Consider the following 20,614-nt stretch of genomic DNA (forward strand, 5'->3'; position numbering starts at 1 on the left):
AATTTATTAAAATGGATAACTGGGACACGCAAACAAGAATTTGGATAGTCCGCCGCTATGACGCACTGGAGTCCGTAGTTTTGGTACAGAGAGAGTACAGGCGGATGTTTGGCGGCGATCCCCCGAGCAGATGGACCATAATGAGACTGGTGAATAATTTTGCTGAGCAAGAAACAGTCGCAAGAAGGTCTTATCATCGAAACCCACCAGTTCGGACGGAGGAAACGATCGCTGCTGTAGCTGCAGCTATACAAAGCAATCCAAGGGTTTCAACAAGAAGCTTATCTGCTCAACTTGGTGTCAGCCCACAGTCTTTGCAAACAATAATGCACAAAGATTTAGACTTATTTCCCTACAAAATTCAAATGGTTAACAAACTGAATGCAGCAGACTTGCCGATTCGCTTGGAATTTTGCCAGAAGATCCTGCAAATGGTGGAAGAAGACCAAAACATGTTAAACTGCCTTTTCATGTCTGGTGAGGCCCATTTCGATTTAAACGGCAATGTGAACAAACAAAATTGTCGAATATGGAGTACTTCTAACCCACAGATACTCCACGAGACGGAATTGCATCCTCTTCGCGTGACAGTGTGGTGTGCGGTTTCTTCACGCTGTATTGTCGGGCCTTATTTTTTTGAAGAAAATGGTCACACCGTTACGGTTACTGGAGACCGTTATTTGAAAATGCTGAACGAATTTTTCTATCCAGAACTACGCCGAAAGAGAATTCCTTTCAACTCTGTGTGGTTTCAACAAGATGGGGCAACGTCTCACATAGCCCAGACTGTTATGACAGAGTTGCGACGAAAATTTCCCAATAAACTGATTTCAAGAAACAATTGCGGCTATTCCTGTCGCAACTCTCAAAGCAGCAATGAACAACTTTTTACTAAGATGCCGCACTTGTGTCAACGAGCATGGGGGGCATTTAAATTCAATTATTTTTAAAACTAGTTAAGCTACATTTAATAAAATTTAATGACCTTCAACTTGAAAAAAAAAATAAATGAATTCCATACACTAAAAAAAAAGTTATTTGAGTTTCTTAATGTAGCAAAATTCATCAGCCACCCTGTATGAGAATAAAACTTGTTGTTAATCGTTTTGATTACAGCAAAATCTTGCAGTTTCGAAAGCCAACTAGAGACTAAACCTTACTTGAAAATCATTTCCAATGTGAACGAAATTTATCACCCTTAACCCTTTGAGAACGGAGCCGCTCGACGAGCGAGTGTCGCTGAGGACGAGAGGTATTGGAGTGAGCAGTAAAGAAAATAAATACGTTGAACGTTATAAAAACTAAGGCTTTATTTAATACAAGAAAAAATTTTCAAAAAATCAAAAAATAATTATAAACAAACAAATTGAAAAAAAAATCAACAAAAAGAAGTTTAGTTGTATTTAGGTATGTATAAACGTTTTATATTCCGGCATTGTGTGGTATCGTTCAAATTGACAAAGTAATGCCGTCATCTCTTCCGTCTTATCAGATTCAAAGAAAAATTCGTCAGAACTGTCACTATTTAACGTATCATCTCTAGATCGCTTAACCATCGAGCCTAGGATAAAATATAAAACATAAATAAAAAGTCTGCTGGTTCCTCTGGCAGTGACACCAAGAAACTGAATCGAAGAACTGAAATTTGTTTGACTCTACCGTCGTCTCACATCGTAAGTTTACATTCTAAGAAAGATAAGACGTCATCGCGAATGGTTCTTAAGGTCTTTGCATGAAAACGTGACTCATTTACTATACCTATGCATATCAAATCGCTCAGAACGACAGACGTCGCGAAGCTTGCAGCGACGAACTTTGATAATTTGGGCGGCCAAATGCCAACACTCGTCCCCAAAGGGTTAACTTTGAATTCAATAGAAATATTTATTTATTTATTCATTCTTTCATCAATTAAAGTACAACTCAAATAGATTACTAATACTAAAGCTTAAATATATAATGTTGTATAGGTAAACAATACTGTGAGATACATTAGTCACAATTCAAAAAGTGTATCTCCAGATTAAATTTTGATTTGAAAGTCTCCCGTGAGTTAGAGAACATATCTACATTTTTACATAACTGGTTAGACTGCCTTATACAACGTGCCAGCGTGATAAGGTAAATGGAACATATTGCTGAGTCTAAGGTTACGAGTGGGACAATAAAAAGTATTAGCTCCAGCAAGAAGTGGCATTTGAAAATTTTCTCCGCATTTCTAAAGTTGGCAATGCTAACATAAGACATCTACCTTTATATGTAGGCAAACTACAAGGCCAACGAAGTGAATGAATAGCAAATATAGTGAAACGTTTCTAAACTTTCTCCATTCTTAAAGATAAGCCCATATAGAATGAAACCCAAATAATGCTGCAATATTCGAGATTTGATCTCACAAGTGAAATTAACAAATTCTTCAGCGTATCCTAGAACTCCCTTGAATTGCTTATTACAAAGCCAATCATAGATCTAATCTAGACTTGGCAATCATAAAGTCTATATGTTTAGACAACGAAATTTTCGATGTAAATATGACCTCCAAGTGTTTCTTTTCATACATTTTTTTGAGGGTGGTAGTGCCAAACTTGTAATCGAAATCAATCGTAACTTGCCTTTACCCAAGGACATGTGCTGGCATTTACCAGCATTAAGACGTAAAGAGTTATCATTACACCATTTCAATCTTGTTAAGTCTTCTTGGAGTCTTATGCAGTCTGTTACGTCCTCTATCCGACTGTAAATTTTCAGGGCATCTGCATACATCAGACAACGTGATGTCTCGAAAACGTTTGGAATATCATTAACAAATATTAAGAACAAAAGGTGAACCTTTTATTCGAGCTTTGAAGAATTTTCGTATAATTGAATTAAATATACTTAAAAGAAAAAAAAGTTTGTAATAGTGTGTCGTTAAAAGATGACATGACCTGGAGTCAATCAGCCACTCTTTAATGGTTTTTCTAATTTAGCAATAATAATCGTCTGTCTAATGAATGTAGCCAAACGAGATATGACGAAAACCTAGCAATACGATGATAGGTCCATGCCATGCCGCTTTCAATACTTTAGCTCATAAACATTGAAGACGTTTTTAGAGTCGACTAATTTGAAACATCGAGAGTAAAGATAAGTCTAAAAAAAGTCATCCAAACACAAAATGTATTGTTTATAGAAATAAACTCAGTATTAAGTTAAGCTAACGAAAAACACGAATAAAAATTGGATAATCGCTTAAAAGCTGACACACAGGCTTTGCAACAACTATTTGTCAAGATTAAGCGCTGTCTGTGCACTACGGACGGCATTTTTGATTTGAGCGCCGAATCGTCGGCACACACTTTCTCTTATTTACAAATTTATGTAAATACATATTTACATAGGTATCAGTTAACAAATCTGGTAAAATCTATTAAACGTTTTTTATGTTCAATTTGAATGAAACAAGTCAGTCGTGATTGGTGCCACATTAGCATATTGCTTCACTGTGCAATCGTAGACACCTATTAATATTGATTGAAGATTGGTAAATGTGACATTTTTGCTCTCTATTACGCTACCTCAAAATGCAGACGCGATTTGGGCTCTTAAACTTCCTCACAAATATATGTGCGCGAGCAGGTAAATGTACAAGCTTATGAGAAAGAATGGTATGTACCCTGGCGTAAAACGAACTATTTTCAGGCAAGCGAATGACTAGCCCATTTCGAGAAAATGATTGCAAGCGCTCAATTCTAAGCAAATACTTTCAAATGCTAACTTTTGGTTACGTTATTGGATATAATTCAAGGTTGCATTCTACCACGTCAATGTCATGTCGCAAGGTATAACGTAAACAAAATTTATTCTTTATATACATAACACATGGGCTGAAAAGTCCCGGGCCCAACAAAGAAAAAACGTTTGGTTTTTTTTTTTTGTACAAAATTAGCTTTATTCATCAAGGTAATTTAATCAAGAACAACGCAATCATTCCACGGACGTCCTAACATTTCAATACCACTTTTGTGGAACGTTTAACGTTTTATCTTTTGCCTCTAAAATAGGCCTCACTTTCAGCGATAACTTCTTCATTCGAGCAAAATTTCTTACCGGCGAGCATTTTTTAGGTCTCCGAACAGCCAGTAGTCGCTGTGAGCCAAATCTGGCGAATACGGTGGATGTGGGAGCAATTCGAAGTTCAATTTATGTGGTTTTGCCATTGTTTTGATTGACTTGTGATTTGTATGTTTTTGATCAACAGTGCGCAAACGCGACACACAAGTTGAACAGAGCTTTCTCATAGTTAAATGCTAAAAAGCCAACAGGTCCTTTTGCTATCTTTACGATATCAGCTATCTCACGCAACTTCACTTTTTGATCGTTCAAAACGATTTTGTGGATTTTTTTATGCTTTCTGGTGTTCATTCTGGACGCGTCATTTGGACGTCCGCTTAAACGGTATTTTTCCCCATCAAGAAGCAGTGTAAAATTAAAACATGAAATCATTTTTGATCCATTGTTTTGAAAATAGCAAAAGTAACGTCACTCTTAGCAGAATAACTCACGAACTAATGAATGGAATATTATGAAAATTTAACAGCTGATTTTTTAAGGTTAGTACTAAATGAAAAAGAGCTGAATGCAATAAAACTAGTGCTATCTACATATGAGTTAGGCCTGAGACTTTTCAGCCCATGTGTTACATAAGCATGTGATTTAAATACTGTAGCTAAATTGTATACAAAAATATTGAATTTCTTTATCCATTTTGAACTAGTTTTAAGCTGGCCTCTTCTCAGTAGACATACAGTCAATGTCAAAAGAAAGTGTACAAACTTGGAATGTATTAATATTAGCTTTATTCAATACTTTGATGGGTGATACAAAGAAACATATTATATTTTTTTAATTCATATATAATACTATTCGAGTTTATACAAAAACATAAACAAAATTATTGCAACGAAAAAAGTTATGAACGAAAAATCTTATATACTTCATAGTTTAGGCGTCAAATGAAAGTGTACAGAAGAGCAGGATGCATATTCAGTATTTTGTATGCTTTCCATTTGCCTTTATCACTGCTTGCAAACGTCGTGGCATAGAATTAACAAGGTTTGCAGTCACTTCTGGTGCAATTTTCTGCCATTCTTCAGAAATCGCGGCTTTGAGCATATCCTTACTAGTAATGGTTTTTTTTCGGATTTGTCTGTCTAGGTGCTCCCACAGATGCTCAATGGGGTTGAGGTCCAGTGACTGGGGAGGGTGATCTAATTAATTGGGTACGTGATATAGCATCCATTCTTTGACAACTTTCGCAGTGTGCTTAGGGTCGTTGTCTTGTTGAAATACCCAAGACCGATCCAAGCTCAATTTTTCGACACTAGGGCGCGGGTTATTCTTCAATATGTTGAGATAGTCTATTTTATTCATAGTGCTTTGTATGAATGTCAAATTACCTACCCCGCCAGCGGCCATACACCCCCACACCATCACCGAGCCACCCCCATGCTTCACAGTGGATACTACATTACCTTCAGCAAGTGCCGTATTTCTGGTTCGCCAAATTTTTGTTGCTTTTTTCTTGCCGAACACCTCAAATTTGCTTTCGTCGCTAAATAGTATGTTATTCCAAAATGAAACGCCGTTATACTGGTACTTTTTAGCAAAGTTTAATCGCTTTATTTGATTGGTTTTCGAGATAAGACGTTTTTTCCGCGGAACTCGCCCATAGAGACCGTTCGCATACAATGCTCGACGAATTGTGCTAGCACTAACCGGCTTTCCAGACGTTTGTGAAATATTTTTGGACAATTTTATAGCACTTTCTGACGGATTTATTTTCACACTTCTCACAACCGACCTTATTTCAGCAACATTTAGTCGCCTTGGTCTGCCGGATTTTGGCCGATTTTCCAGCTAGCCACACTTTTGTTTTTTGTCAATAATTTTTTTTTACAATATTATGGCTTCTGTTAATAATACCACCGATTTCGCGCAAGGTTTTACCTTCCTTGTGATATTTTATCACAAGCTCCCGAATATCCAAAGACGTTTGTTTTTTCATTGCGATTTTTTTTTTTTTTCAAAGCAACTACCGATTGCGACTAAGCAAAGACTTTAAATGAATCGTATACGATGACTCTCACAATAGACGCAACTATGTAACGGTTCTTTTCCAAGTCCGTTATCTGGCAAACACGTGGTCGATGATTTATACACTTTCTTTTGGCACCTAATATATGAAGTATTTTCGATTTTTAGTTCACAACTTTTTTTGTTGTAAGAATTTTGTTTTTGTTTTTCCATAAATTCTTATGGTATGAAATATCATTTAAAAAATATATAAAATGTTTTATAAAATTACCCAGCAAACGTATGAAGAAAGCCCTTATTATTACATTTCACGTTTGTACACTTTCTTTTGACATTGACTGTACATGGTCGCTCTTCCCACGACAGTCGATTCTACGTTACCCGGATTTATATCCGACTAAGGACTGTCACTCCAGCAGCATTCCCCATATATGTATGGAGAATGTTTATGCTGCTACAACAACATTGCGGTCGCCGGTTTTTAAAAGGTAGGATATTGGTCTGAAATTGCTCTCTAATGCTTTTAAATCTTATCGCATACCTTATGTTTTGTTGAAATGAAGAAATAACCAAATACATTTCCCTCGCTTGCTGTAAAAACGCCATAACTCAATCAAAAATTCCAAATAAATGGCTTTAAAGTGTTTAATTTTCTAATTAGAAGATATAATATTATTGAGGGATCACTCTATGAATTTTTTAAGTATCCCAGCCATTGCTGCACATTAGACTTTTTTTTTAAGTTGTGGCGTTCCTCCAGCAAACGAGCGATACGGCCTCTTCTTTTCGCCAAGCGTTAGCAAGTGCCGACTAGATGAAGCAATTGGTAGAAATGAGTACATCTTGGCAACTCTAGAATAGAGTTGCCTTAAGTTAGATTTGTTTGTAAACTACTGAGTTATAGCATTTTTTTGAGGGATAGCCATACTCGCTGCTCGATAACTTTGTTGTTGCCTTCACATGCAAATTTTTCGTCAAGTGAGTCGAGCATGGAGATAGCGAACATATAAGTGGCGAATAGAAGAGATATATTATTAAGTTCAAAGCAACTGATTTATTGTCTATGCCGATATGTGAACCAGAGGTTGTTGTTAAGGCGATATTTTTTAGATGTGCGAGAAGAGCATTTTGTGTGTCATTGTTTACGGGCTGTGATAACTGCCAAACCAAGCATTCGTTATTTTGTTGCTGGGTATGCACATTTTCACATACACACATAAGCATGTATGTGATGCAGCATATAGCAGCTTTATCTCATTATCCATGGGTGCCTCCCTCCCCTTGCCTAAGCCTAGCCGGTTCGCTTCTTCAGCTGATTTGTTCATTTTCGAGTTTGTGTGATTTGTTTCTTTTGTTTATTTGCCTTATACTATACATTTATATATTTTTTATATCTTTTCATTAGTTTCTGGTTTGTGTTATTTTTATTGCTTACGTACAATATTTCACGAGGTCGGCTTGAGCTTTTTATGACATCGTATTTTACTGGTTACGTAGTAATGCTACTTTTTTCTTCGTTCGCTCTTTTTACGCTGTTTCATGTTCACTTCTACTATATACATACATACATACACCACTCATTTGCGATATTAAATTGGTTTTTTTCTTTGAATTGCTTTTGTAATTTTGTTGTCTATTTTGTGTTTAATTTGCTTCCTTTCGACTTTGACTTTAGTATTTAATTTTAGACTGTTTGATTTAGGTTTCGGTTTCGTTGCAGTTGCACTTCATTTTCCTTTTTTATGGTATTTAAAGTATGCTGTTGAAGAAAGTATAGTTACATACGCATACATACATATACGTGTATGTTTGTATGTAGACAAGTCTATATTTGTTTGTAATAATTTTTTATTTAGATTTTATACTGATTTTCGTAAGGAGACTGAATTGAAACTGGAAGTACGTTGTTGTTTTGTTTTGTATGCCATATTAGCAGCTTTAGCATGAATTCATTATATTTTTTACTGTGGTTTTGCTTTTTACTGTTAAACTAAATTAAAGGTCGTTTTTATTTTTAATTAATTTTTTTAGAATATAGGAAATGTTATTGATTGTAGTAATCACCTCGCTCGCAATGAATATTTTTTCATGGCAACAGCGACGTCGGAAAGTTGATATTAATATTGCGTAAATGCAGCGTTGCTTAGTAATATAAACTTGCTTTGCTAGTTTCTGGTTTCATTTGATAAGACATTTATTCAATAAACAAATATTCGGATATATTTAAAAAAAATTTTTTTTTTAAATAATTAAAAAATGTGAAAGTTAGAAATTTATATAATCAAAATATTATTTCTAAGCAAAGATCGCTCAGAATTTACCCAACTGAATTTTCTTAATATTGCCAAACTGAATCTTTTTTAATATAATATATTAAAATATTAATTTGAAATAATTAATATAAAATATGAATCTGAATATCATGTTGTTTTTGTTGTTGTAGCATCATTCCCCATACATGTAGAAGAATACAGCTGGAGTGACAGTCCTTGGCCGGATATATAGTAAGTCCGGGTCGTTCCGGTAACGTAGAACCGACTGTCGGGGGAACGTATGAATATCATGTCTTCACCGACGGTTCCAAAATGGTATCGGGAGTCGGAGCAGGGGTTTTCTCTAAATCAGGAATTTATCTATTTAGGGGGGGATAGTCAAGCTGCGACCAAGGCTCTGACGACGCCCTGATGCAGATCCAAACTGGTCAACTCCTGTATGGAGGAAATCCAATACCTTAGGTGTGCATATCGCACCATAGAAGGAAATTATGAGCTTATCAGGAATGGGCCGACTGAATTGGTCTCAGAGGTCTCCAACACGGTCATCGGCATCCCCATCACTGTTGTTAAAAAGGAATTGCACAACTTATTTCTCTGAGAAGCACAAATTAGATGGCGCTCCATCGAAAACTCTTTGGCCCCGGATACAATAGACGCAGGACGCTGAAAGTTCTGGGGACTCCTCGCCATTCAATTTCAAAACTCGTAGCTGTGGTCATTGGACGATTGGCACCCACTCAGTAAAGTTAGGTTTACCACTGAATCACCATTGCAGAAGCTGTGGAGATCTTTTAGAGAAGGAAACTGTTGAGCACTTTCTTTGTAAATTTCAGGGTTTGGCAGCTAGACGATTAACGTCACTGGGTGTTTCTTTCTTTGAGAGCCTGGGGCAATGATCCAACCTAAATCCCTTCAAACTTCTCCACCATAACTTCAAAAGTCCTTGCTGGCTGTAGATATCTGCCCATTGGAGGTCACAAAATGGTATCAAACTGGCTCTTTAGTGCTACCTACCCACAAACCTATCATGCAGTCGCTCTATTTTCCCAAAAATATGTTTTCTCTCATAAGATATATATGCATGTGCGTATGTATATCCTGCTCAGGAACCGAAACGGACACTAAATTTGATTTTTAGACACACCTCGGCGCCATCGCCACCTAGTAGGCACAAATAAATTCATAAAGCTTCGCAGTTACGCTCAGAACAACATTGGATAAATATTACTATGGGAATGCAAACAAACAAAGAAATTCATTATCATACACTCGTACAAGTATGTACATATGTATGTATAGACGACCATACACCCCGCTACATCAAGTAAAATCATGCAATTATTGCCAATTAGGTAAAAAACATACAAATCTACGTTTTCAAGTGTATATGTAGATATTTAACATGGCGTAATGAGAATAAAGTTGTGTCAGCAACTTAAAGGTATTAAATAACGATCAATTCAGGGCCTATTCGTGCGTCTTCTTCTTAATTGGCGCGATAACCGCTTACGCGATTTTGGCCGAGTTTAACAAAGCGCGCCAGTCGTGTCTTTCTCGCGCTAACCGGCGCCAATTGAACACACCAAATGAAGAAGTCCTTCTCCACCTGATCTTTCCAACGCAGAGGAGACCTTCCTCTTCCTCTGCTACCACCAGCTGGTACCGCATCGAATACTTTCAGAACCAGAGCGTTTGTATCCATTTGGACGACATAACCCAGTCAACGTAGCCGTAGGATCTTTATTCGCTGCGTTATGTCGTCGTAAAGCTCACACATTTCATCGCTTCATCGGATATTGTCATCGGTCAGGCTTCTGCGCCATACGTTAGGACGGGCATGATGAGAGCCTTGTAAAAAGTTAGTTTTGTTCGCCGAGAGAGGACTTTTCTACTCAATTGCCTACTTAGTCCAAAGTAGGGCTTGTTGGCAGAGAGATTCTACGTTGTATTTCCAGGCTGACATTGTTATCGCTGTTAATGATGGTTCCTAAATAAACGAAGTCTTTTACAACCTCGAAATTATAACTGTCAAAAGTGACATGGGTGCCGATACGCAAGTGCGTCGACTGTTGGTTTGACGTTTTGCCCTCGTTCACCACCAGACTGATTCGCTTTGCCTCTCTATCCAGTTCGGAAAAGACAGAACTAACAGCGCGGTTGTTAAGGCCGATGATGTCAATACCATTCTCCTATTCGTGCTACCTATGGTAATCTTCGAAAGGGTATAGTTCTATAAAAAAAATATTTGGCGAACTTTTACGAGTAATGTGAATTTTAGATGCGGTAAATATAGGCGCATTCGATTCACCACACCTCTGCACGCTACCTCTGGGCTCTGTTCACTTATGAAAGCAACAACTATTGTTAGTTTTAATCTATAATCAAGAACAACATTGAAAAGCACGAAAACACAAAGGCTGTTGACAGAACACGAGCATCATAAGCAACGAGTTGAAGCAGCAAACGTTGCCCTGTATGAACGCGGTCTTACTAATACTCCTTAAGTGCTTCAAAGTAAATGCAATATTTGATAGCTCCTTTCCAGTGCTGCCAAGATATGCTTATTTATGCCTGTTGCTTCATCTATTCGCCACTCGCTGACGCTTGGGGAATCGAAGGCGCCTTGTAAAAAGAATGAACGTTACAACAGTGCTGCCAAGAAAGAGTTAGAAATGTAGGAAAATAAGTCAAGTTGACAACATTCTGAAATAAATCTGCTGAACTAGCTAGATAAAAAAAACAAACGATGCTGTTTTGAACATAATTTATTTTTAAATTTTTTTAAATAAAATCTGACCAAAATACCCGAATATTGAATAAAAGGCGAAATACAACGTTTTCAGAACCTTTTGTCAGGTTGTGCATTTAAATGCACGTCATTCGAAAGCAAGAATTCTGATCAGCCGAACTAAGACTATTAAATTAATCTTATATCTTTAATAAAGTGTTTTATTTTTTCAATGACAACACATTTTTTAACAATTATCTAGAATTTGCAGCCAAGTGCTTGCGCAATTAAGAAAATCATACCACACATATTTCCAATCTACTTGTAATAGAAACATACGCGTAATAGTGTATGATAATTCCTTTAACAAGTTTTTGCCCAATTTATATTTTGTACTCGAATGAATATGTACATATGTATGCATGTGCGCAGCCTTCAATGCTAGACCGGTTCAAACCGTTTCATACTTTTAAATGTGACGAATATTTTTACGCCATTTGAGAAGCGTGGCCATATCATCGAATGTGACATTAGGCACGAAAATAACTTTAGTTGGATTAACATTTGTCTAAGCATACGGTTTGCACACACACGTATATATGTATGTATGTATGTATAAAAATATAAATGTCACCAAAAAACTCACACTTGATAATTTCAAATTTGTTTTTCCGCTGATACTGATAAGATTAGTTATGTTGCTGTTGCTTTAGCCTACAAGTATAATCAGCTGTTGGCAGATGATGTAATGAAAAATTTGAAAATTTGACCCCATCAACTGTCAACACACGAGGTTTAGCACTTCAAACGATAATCTCACAGCCAAATCCTCATGCAACACATATTCGTACTCAAATGATTACAAGCAATACTTATGTATGTATGTATATTATGTATAGTATGTATAGTATGTGCAGACTCTGCAAGTACTCTGGGCATATTTTATGTGCATATAGGTATGTATGTATGCATGTCCAGTTGTTCGTGTGCGTGAGCTTACAGAGTGGAACCCAACAGATGCTTTTGACACGGTGCCGTAGGCAAGTGTGACACGCCACAAATTGGAGCAGAAGCTCTACCAAAAACTTAACAAACGTAGCACCAAATACATACGCATATACATACATACATATATATGTACATATAATTAAAGAACGACTGAACTTCGGCTTCGGCCATGTTGGGCCACAAAATCTCAGATCAGCTTCAGTTCGGCTTCGGCCAAACAAGAGAGACCTTGGCCGAATTTAAAAAAAAAAATCCCTCGAAAATTTCATTAACTTTTAGTTTCTGCAACATTTTCTGAATACTGATATCGAAGTGCGGCTAGTGAGCAATTGTTCAGTGTTGCAGTCAGTTCTATGCAGGAAACCTCTAGCAAGGTAAAAATGGTAAGCTAATGTTTTTATATTACAATATAAAATTATTCAACTATTTTTTATATAATTTTTACAAACATAGGCTATGAACTGAAATTAGTGTGACTGGGACTTATGTACAGTGACTCACAGCTTATTTGATGCAGGTAATACATTTTTAGAAAAAAAAATTGACTAGATGTTTACTAAATTTAATAAAAAAATGTATACGGCTTGTAATGAGATATGTATGTACTGTTTACCACTGCAGAAAGAAAAATAACAAAAACAAAGCTTGCTGAAAAAATATAAAAAAAAAATGGATAACAGGTGTTATCTATCGCTATCGAGAGATGATTAACGATTTTTTATGGCCGGAATTGGATGGTATTGATCTGGACAACGTTTATTTTCAACAAGACGGCGTTACGTGCCACGCAAGCACCAAAACCATTGGTATTTTAGGGGAAAAGTTTCCGGACCGTGTTATCTCTCGAGGAGGTGATCACAATTGGCCACTGAGATCTTGTGATTTAACACCTTGTGACTTTTTTCTTTGGGGCCACGTGAAAGAGAAGGTCTACGCCAACAGCCCAGGGTCGATTAATGACCTTAAAGATGGAATTCGTGAGGCTATCGAGCACATAGGACAGCCACTTTGCAATTCGGTTATGGAAAAGTTCATGAAAAGGATATTGTCCCGTAAGAGTGGTCGTGGTGGTCATTTGCCTGATGTTATTTTCCACTATTAACAGCATAAAAAAAAAAAATAATAATTGGCGCGTACACTTCCGTTAGGTGTTTGGCCGAGCTCCTCCTCCTATTTGTGGTGTGCGTCTTGATGTTGTTCCACAAATGGAGGGACCTACAGTTTCAAGCCGACTCCGAACGGCAGATATTTTTATGAGGAGCTTTTTCATGGCAGAAATACACTCGGAGGTTTGCCATTGCCTGCCGAGGGGCAAAACAGCATACCTTCCTCTTTATAATGAAATAAACATCCGATATAATATTAAAAAATAGCATTTTTCTTTGAACATCAAAATAACACCTCTTATTGGAAAACCCTTTAGTTTTCTCATCAAAATATGCTCACAGCTTAAATGATGCAGTGTATTTTATATTTTCCCTAAGAATGCAATAACGGTGAAATGTACTCATTCTCAACAAATTTTCGTAAAGAAAAGTTGAAACACTTCAAATTTTTTTAAATGGGTAAACGGACCTCCCTTGAAAAAAGGGAAGACGTTATTCGTCATTATAAAGAATGCAAAAACCAACGAAAAATTGCAGAAATTGTTACTATTAGTTCCTCAACTGTCAAGCACATTATAGAAAGGTTTCGCCACGAAAACAGGATAGAAGATAAGGGCAGATCTGCGCCAAATAAAATATTTAATGATGCAGATAAGAAGTGGATTGTTCGCAAAGTTAAAGAAAACCTCAATTTAAGCGCTCCAAAATTAACGAACGAAGTTGAAAAATACTCAGGCAAGATCTGTAACCCTGAAACTGTTCTGCGCGAGCAAAATTTTCATGGAAGGACTGCCCGAAATAAGCCGTTGATTAATGCTCGTAATAGAAAACAAAGAATAGAGTTTTGAAGAAAACATTTGAACAAAGAATATTCGTTCTTGAACTCCGTTGTTTTTGCGGATAAAAGCAAATTTAACCTTTTCAGGTCTGATGGGAAGTCCTGCGACCAAACGCCGCGCTTCAACCATGTAATTTGCGCTCAACAGTGAAACACGGCGGGGGCAGTATGATGGTATGGGGTTGTATGTCTTATTCAGGCGTCGGAAATTTAACATTTATCGAAGGAAACATGAATAAAAAGATGTATCTGGATCTGCTAAAAGATAATTTAGTACAAAGTGCGGATAAAATGGGCATTAGGGATTCGTTTAGGTTCTACCAAGACAACGATCCGAAGCATACGTCTGGTATTGTAAAAATCTAGCTTATCTGGAACTGCCCATATGTAGTACAGACACCTGTACAGAGTCCAGATCTCAACGTTATTGAGAGTTTGCGGTCAGTGCTGAAAAATAAAACAAGAAACCACAATATTTCTAATGCTTCTGATCTGAAACGGGCACTACAGGAAGAATGGAATAAAATTAGTTGCGATTACACAGCAAAACTAGTCGAATCTATGAATTCCCGATTAAAAGCTGTTCTTAGTATTAGCCGTAATCATGAAATCCAAATATTAATGTGTTTATGTTTTTGAATACTTTTAATTTAGTGCATCATTTAAGCTGTGCCCTCAAAACTGTAACTGAATTATTTGTTAATAAAACTACTGGATTTTTTATAAACAGTTGCTTATTCATTATTTGCGACCCTTTAAAATGTTCGGTTCAGCTTCGGCTGAAATTGGCCTAAGTTCAATTCGGTTAGACGATTAAAATCGATGTTCGATTCGATATAATACCTCGGACGGCAGACCCGATGTTGTGCAAAAAATTAATTGGGGTGGTGTTTCCTGGTTTTGCCGATATGAAATGTTGCTCTATAAACAACATTAACACAAGCAGTAAATTTTCAAATACTTATAAATTTATTTTCTTTACGGATTTTTGAATCATTTAGATTAAAATTCATGTGTGATAAGTTTGTTTGCTTGGGGCACGCGTTTTCACGAAAAATAACGTAACATTGGGCACCAAAAAGATTGGTCCGAATTACTGAGAAGTATATGCATATGTGTGTGTGCATAAAAAAATGCCACATCATCGTGATAATTATACCACTGCCGCCTGGAAACAAACACGTAAATAATACGAGTATGAACACAAGTAAGCATATCAACATATGCAAGTATTTATGGATTCTTTATCTATAAGTTCATGCATGGCCATCAATACGAGTACAATAAAAATTTCGAACATTCATTATATGGCCACTTGCACTTTGCAAGCTTGCAAAATTCAATGGACTACAAAACTCCATACTCGAAAATTGTCCAGGAATTTTGATTAAAGTTTGAAATTTTGATGAAAATTCGCCGAATTTTTATAAATTTTGTACAATGTTTGAATTTTTGCATTGTATGGTACTCGTTGTAGTATAAACTACAGTTTTATAAAAAATAATTGAAATTAAAAAAAAATAAATAAATTGTCAAAACTTGCCAATATGTGGAGTATGTGGTGTACACTTTCTTATGTCAACTGTCGTGTCCAAAATCTATTGGGGTATGAATATACATACTCGGTGAAGTCTAAATAAAAGATACTGGCGTCAAAAAAAAAATGTTTTGTTTTGATGGCGCCAGCTTTTTAATGAGTTAGTGCGTTGGAAGTTACATCTCTAGCTGATTTCCAGTGAAAGCTTGGTGACATTCGGTTCAGTGGAAGCGAAGTTATTGCGTTCAAAGTGTCAGTAAGTTTGTGTCATCGGTACAAAAATGAGTTTCGAACAAAGAGCTAATATCAAATTTTGTTTTAAAATCGGTAAAAAGTTTACCGAAACATTTGAATTAATGAAAGCGATGATTGTCTATCTCGTGTCAGAGTTCATGAGTGGTTTACAAGTTTCAGAGATGGTTGTGAGGACATAAATGACAATGAACATACAACAAGCCGCCCAAAATCAGTAAGCACCAAAAAACTTCATTGAAATTGTTCGTAAATTTATCAAAAATTAACCGAAATCATTGTTGAAATTCATGGAATCGGAGTTCAATATATCTCCAAAACATCGATTTATCGCATTTTAATTGATCATTTGAGCTTACGAAAGGTCTGTGCACATTTAATTCCGCACAAGTCAACTGAGGACCAAAAATTTCTCAGAATTCAACATTCGAAAGATCTCATTAAAGAGGCGAGAAAAGACGAGAACTTCCTTTACAACATTGTAACTGGTGATGAAACGTGATGTTTCCAACATGAACCTGAAACTAAGTGCCGAATGGAAGGCCCCAGAAGAGTCACCACCCAAAAAATCGCGTTTGGAGTAGTCAAAAATCAAGCCGATGCTCATTTGTTTTTACGATTCCAAGGGAATTGTCCCCAAGGAGTTCGCGCCAACGGACCGAACCGTTAATGCAATTTTCTATCTTGGCGTTTTGAAGCGTTTGTTGCATCGCATTCGTCGAAATCGCCCTGAATACCGCGAAGGAGGAAGCTGGCGCTTATTTCATGATAATGCACCATCTCGATTCACTTGTGACTGATTTTTTTACTAGAAATCGCATTTTAACCATCAATCACTCACCGTATTCGCCTGATATGACTCCCTGTGACTTCTACCCATTCGGAAAATTGCATTTGGCCATGAAAGGTAAACGTTTTGCGCCCGCAGAGGCCGTCCAAAAGGCTTGTACCGACATCCTGAAGGACATTCCGGTGAATGACCTCAAACACTCCTTCGAAAAGCATTTAGATCGCGCAAAACAGTGTACCGAGGCCAGAGGAGACTATTTGGAATAAATAAACTCGAAGTTATTGGAACAAAGCTCCTGTCGTTTCTATTTTAGCGCAGTCTTGTTTATGTTGGACAACAGTGTGTATATTTTTGAATGGAGGGCGAACTTAAATTATTTGAGTAAAAGGGTTATTAGAAATACAAAGAAATTCTTAAACTATTTTACTAAACTTTAATTTAGCTACAATTTCTACAGTATTGGAGTTTTGTTATTAGCATTTCCTTCTACTAGCGTGGACAGCAGTTTGGTTTGTAAATAGACGAGTACCCTAATTTAACGGAAATTGAATAATTGAAATGGTAGAAGAAATCTAAATCCCTGATATTTTCTCCAGACCCTTACGTAAAGGGTGCATACCATTTTTATTGCCAAGCTTTACTTGTTCCATGGAGGTTGCATACAGTAGAGTGTTTTTTTAATTATAAAAGAATAAAATTTCATTTTTGGAAATTAGCTCGTCTCGGACAAATATTGCATTTATTCTACTACCCCAATGTTTTGATCCTAAAAGAGGCGACTGCTATTAAATAGAAAAGTGTTTATATCATTAGGTGTCTCATGCCCACACTGGGTTGCGAACTCGGTCCCTAATGAATGGTAGTCACGCAACAATCCATTCAGCGCTACGGTGGCCGCTTGGAACACATCTGATAATTTTAGATCTACAGCTAAAAATAAACACACCCCTAACATACATATACATATTTACATATATGATAAGCAAAAAATCAATCAGCTTTGACATTATTTATCTTAAGTTTACTTACTTGTATTAAGATACATAAGTATATAAAAAGAATATAAAAGTAGTTGAGAAATTGGTAAAAATATATAATATTATTTTTGACATACCTGAACTCCTTTGCACGCAAATATTCTTCTTCTATGGTTACTATTGAAGCGACATCACATGGATTGCTTTATTCTGAAATAAAAAGAAAATTTATTGATCACTAAAACTGTGAAATCTTCTGTAGAAATTCGACAATAAAAAATATTTAATTTGTTTTAGTCAAAATCCTCATTTCAGCTATCCCTCGTTCTTGTTCTTAGCTTTGCTACAGCAACTGCTTTCGATCCACACGTAAAAATACTCAAATGCCAGAAAAAATGCTAATAAGACGTTAAATTCCATCGGTAATCCCACGTCAGTGGTCTTGTACTGTGGTGAAATCGAATTTAGAACCGAAATTGAATGTGAGCCACAACAAAGATATCCTGGATATGAAAATAACCAAGAATACGAAAATCCACACAAAACCGAAAGGAAGCCAAAGAATAAAACGGAAAGACATAAAAAGAGAAGAATGAATAAAACGAAGAAAATTAATATAGGAGCCGAAGCTGGTACCTACATAAGTGAGAAAAGGCGACGGCATAATTTGTCGTAAAATACGTTGCAAATGCAACCACAAAAACAAAATTGGCTGCGGCTATAAAACCGATAAGGCAAGATAAAATAAAATAAAAACACTACACTCATACGAGGGAGGGTACTTTAATAGGTTATCAATATAGGCAAAGAACAAAATATTTGCGGTTTTTCAGCTTTAAATAAAATTGTTTATTAGAATGATATAAAGGGGTTTCCAATAACAGGTGTTATTTTGATTTGACTATTGATTATTAACGATTTTTTATGGCCGCAATTGAATGGTATTGATCTGGACAACGTTTATTTTCAACAAGACAGCGCTACGTGACACACAAGCAACGATCTTTACGGGAAAAGTTTCCGTACCGTGTTATTTCTCCAAGAGGTGATCACAATTGGCCACCAAGATCTTGTGATTGAACTCTTTGCGACTTTTTTTCTTTGGGGCCACGTGAAAGAGAAGATCTACGCCAACAGCCCAGGGTCGATTCAAGACCTCAAAGATGGAATTTGTGAGGCTATCGAGCACATAGGACAGCCACTTTCTAATTCGGGTATGCAAAATTTCATGAAAAGGTTATTGTCCTGTAAGCGTGGTCGTGGTGGTCATTCGCCTGATGTTAATTTCCAGTATAAGCGGCATACCTTCCTCTTTATAATGAAATAAACATCCGATCATTTATATTAAAAAATAGCATTTTTCTTTGAATATCAAAATAACACCTCTCATTGAATAACCCTTTATTTTTTCGCGTTGCTTCAACTTCTTCAAATATTCAATGAATAGTGATTACAAGTGGATCCGACTACCTCTTATATGGAACTGAATCATTTATTGTCGTGCCGATTTTAAATTTTGATTTGTGTTCCAATACATTATCGTTTTTCTTGATTTTTCCCCCATCGATGTAATAACTGAGAAAACTAATCTTGAATTACCCTTTGTCATTTTTCCATGAATTTATGACTACGATTCCGACCACTTTTGAAAAACTATCAGCGTCTTAGCTAATTTTACCGAACTTGACTTTTTTTTGGGGTGGCGTCGCCTTTGAAACACCGTTCTTTACTTTTCACATGACTTCAATAAAATCCTCATGGGAGTTGAAACGAAGCTTCAATTTTCTTCCATGCTGAGCATTCATTAAACGACCCTCGTACTTAAGTACGTATGTATTTGTGTAAGTGGATATGTTTGTACTTCTATGAAAATGCGTATGCTCGAAAAGTGCTGCATTCTTACTTCAGCTTATGCAAGTATGTAAGAGTAATAAACACATAAAATAAAGGGCATGGGGTCATAAACCTCAACCCCAGACCACATACACACACATATAAGTATATGTATGAAAAGTAACAACTGGGCTATTGAAAATCGAGCACAACAAAATATGTTTTCACGTATGTAAGTACGACTGCCATGGACTGGAATAAGAAAACGGTACTTTTTTTTAGGTGGGAAATATTAAATTGGCAACACTGTTTTCAGTGACATCACCCCATTTGACAGTTCGTAGTTGTTTTGGGGTTAATTTAGCTCGGCTATTTATCATGAGCATCGTTTAAAATAAGATAAAAAACAAAAAAATATAACAAAAATATAACACAATTCGCAAATACAGTCCACCAGCCATTGTTGAAATCCATAGAAATACACTATTTGGTGTGCTTTATAGTCGATAGCACCTCATTCGTGCAAACAATTCACAATCTACTCACAAGTATTGGGTTGGGAACTAAGTAATTGCGGATTTTTTTTAGAAAATCAAAGACAATTTTTTCATGGAACTAAATAACTTTATTCTGTAATGTATTGCATGTATGTATTTGATCAATGACCTTTTGCCATCTTTCAGGCAGCATCATAATCTCACGTTCATAAAATTTCTGGTTTTTTTTTTAGCAAAAAACTGAATCAGGTACGATTTGACATCATCATCATTACTGAAATTTTTACCAATCAAGGAGTTTTGTAAAGATCGAAACAAAAAGTAATCAGATGTTGCAAGGTCAGGACTATATGGCTATATATGACTATGTGGCAAACCATTCCAACCAAGCACAGTGTAATTTTTGCAGAGTGGACAACGATGTGCGTGACCTTGCATTGTTATGATGGAATACAATACTTTTTCGATTTGTCTATTCGGGCCGCTTTTCTTCAACTGTCCGCATGGTTTAACTTCGTTAGTTGTTCAAGGTATACATCAGATTTGATCGTTCGGTTGGGTGGTAAGAGTTCAAAGTAGACAATTCCTTTGTAATCCCACCAAACTGATAACAAAACCTTCTTTTGATGAATATCAGCTTTTGATGTGGTTTGAGTTGGTTTACCTGGCCTGCTCCACGATCTTTTCCGCTTGATAT

At 36.3% G+C, this 20,614-nt stretch overlaps 1 protein-coding gene across 8 annotated transcripts in view; it reads right to left on the reverse strand.

Moving 5' to 3' along the window:
• Positions 1 to 20,614, reverse strand: part of LOC129253055 (uncharacterized protein DDB_G0283357) — a 151,524-nt gene that overhangs the window by 63,867 nt on the left and 67,043 nt on the right. For all 8 annotated transcript variants that reach the window (XM_054891293.1, XM_054891290.1, XM_054891291.1 and 5 more), the window contains one exon: positions 17,725 to 17,797. The gene's annotated coding sequence lies outside the window, so the exon portion shown is untranslated. The remainder of the gene's footprint in view (positions 1 to 17,724; positions 17,798 to 20,614) is intronic.

This window comes from Anastrepha obliqua, chromosome 1 (genome assembly GCF_027943255.1).
Source record: "Anastrepha obliqua isolate idAnaObli1 chromosome 1, idAnaObli1_1.0, whole genome shotgun sequence".
NCBI lineage: Eukaryota > Metazoa > Arthropoda > Insecta > Diptera > Tephritidae > Anastrepha > Anastrepha obliqua.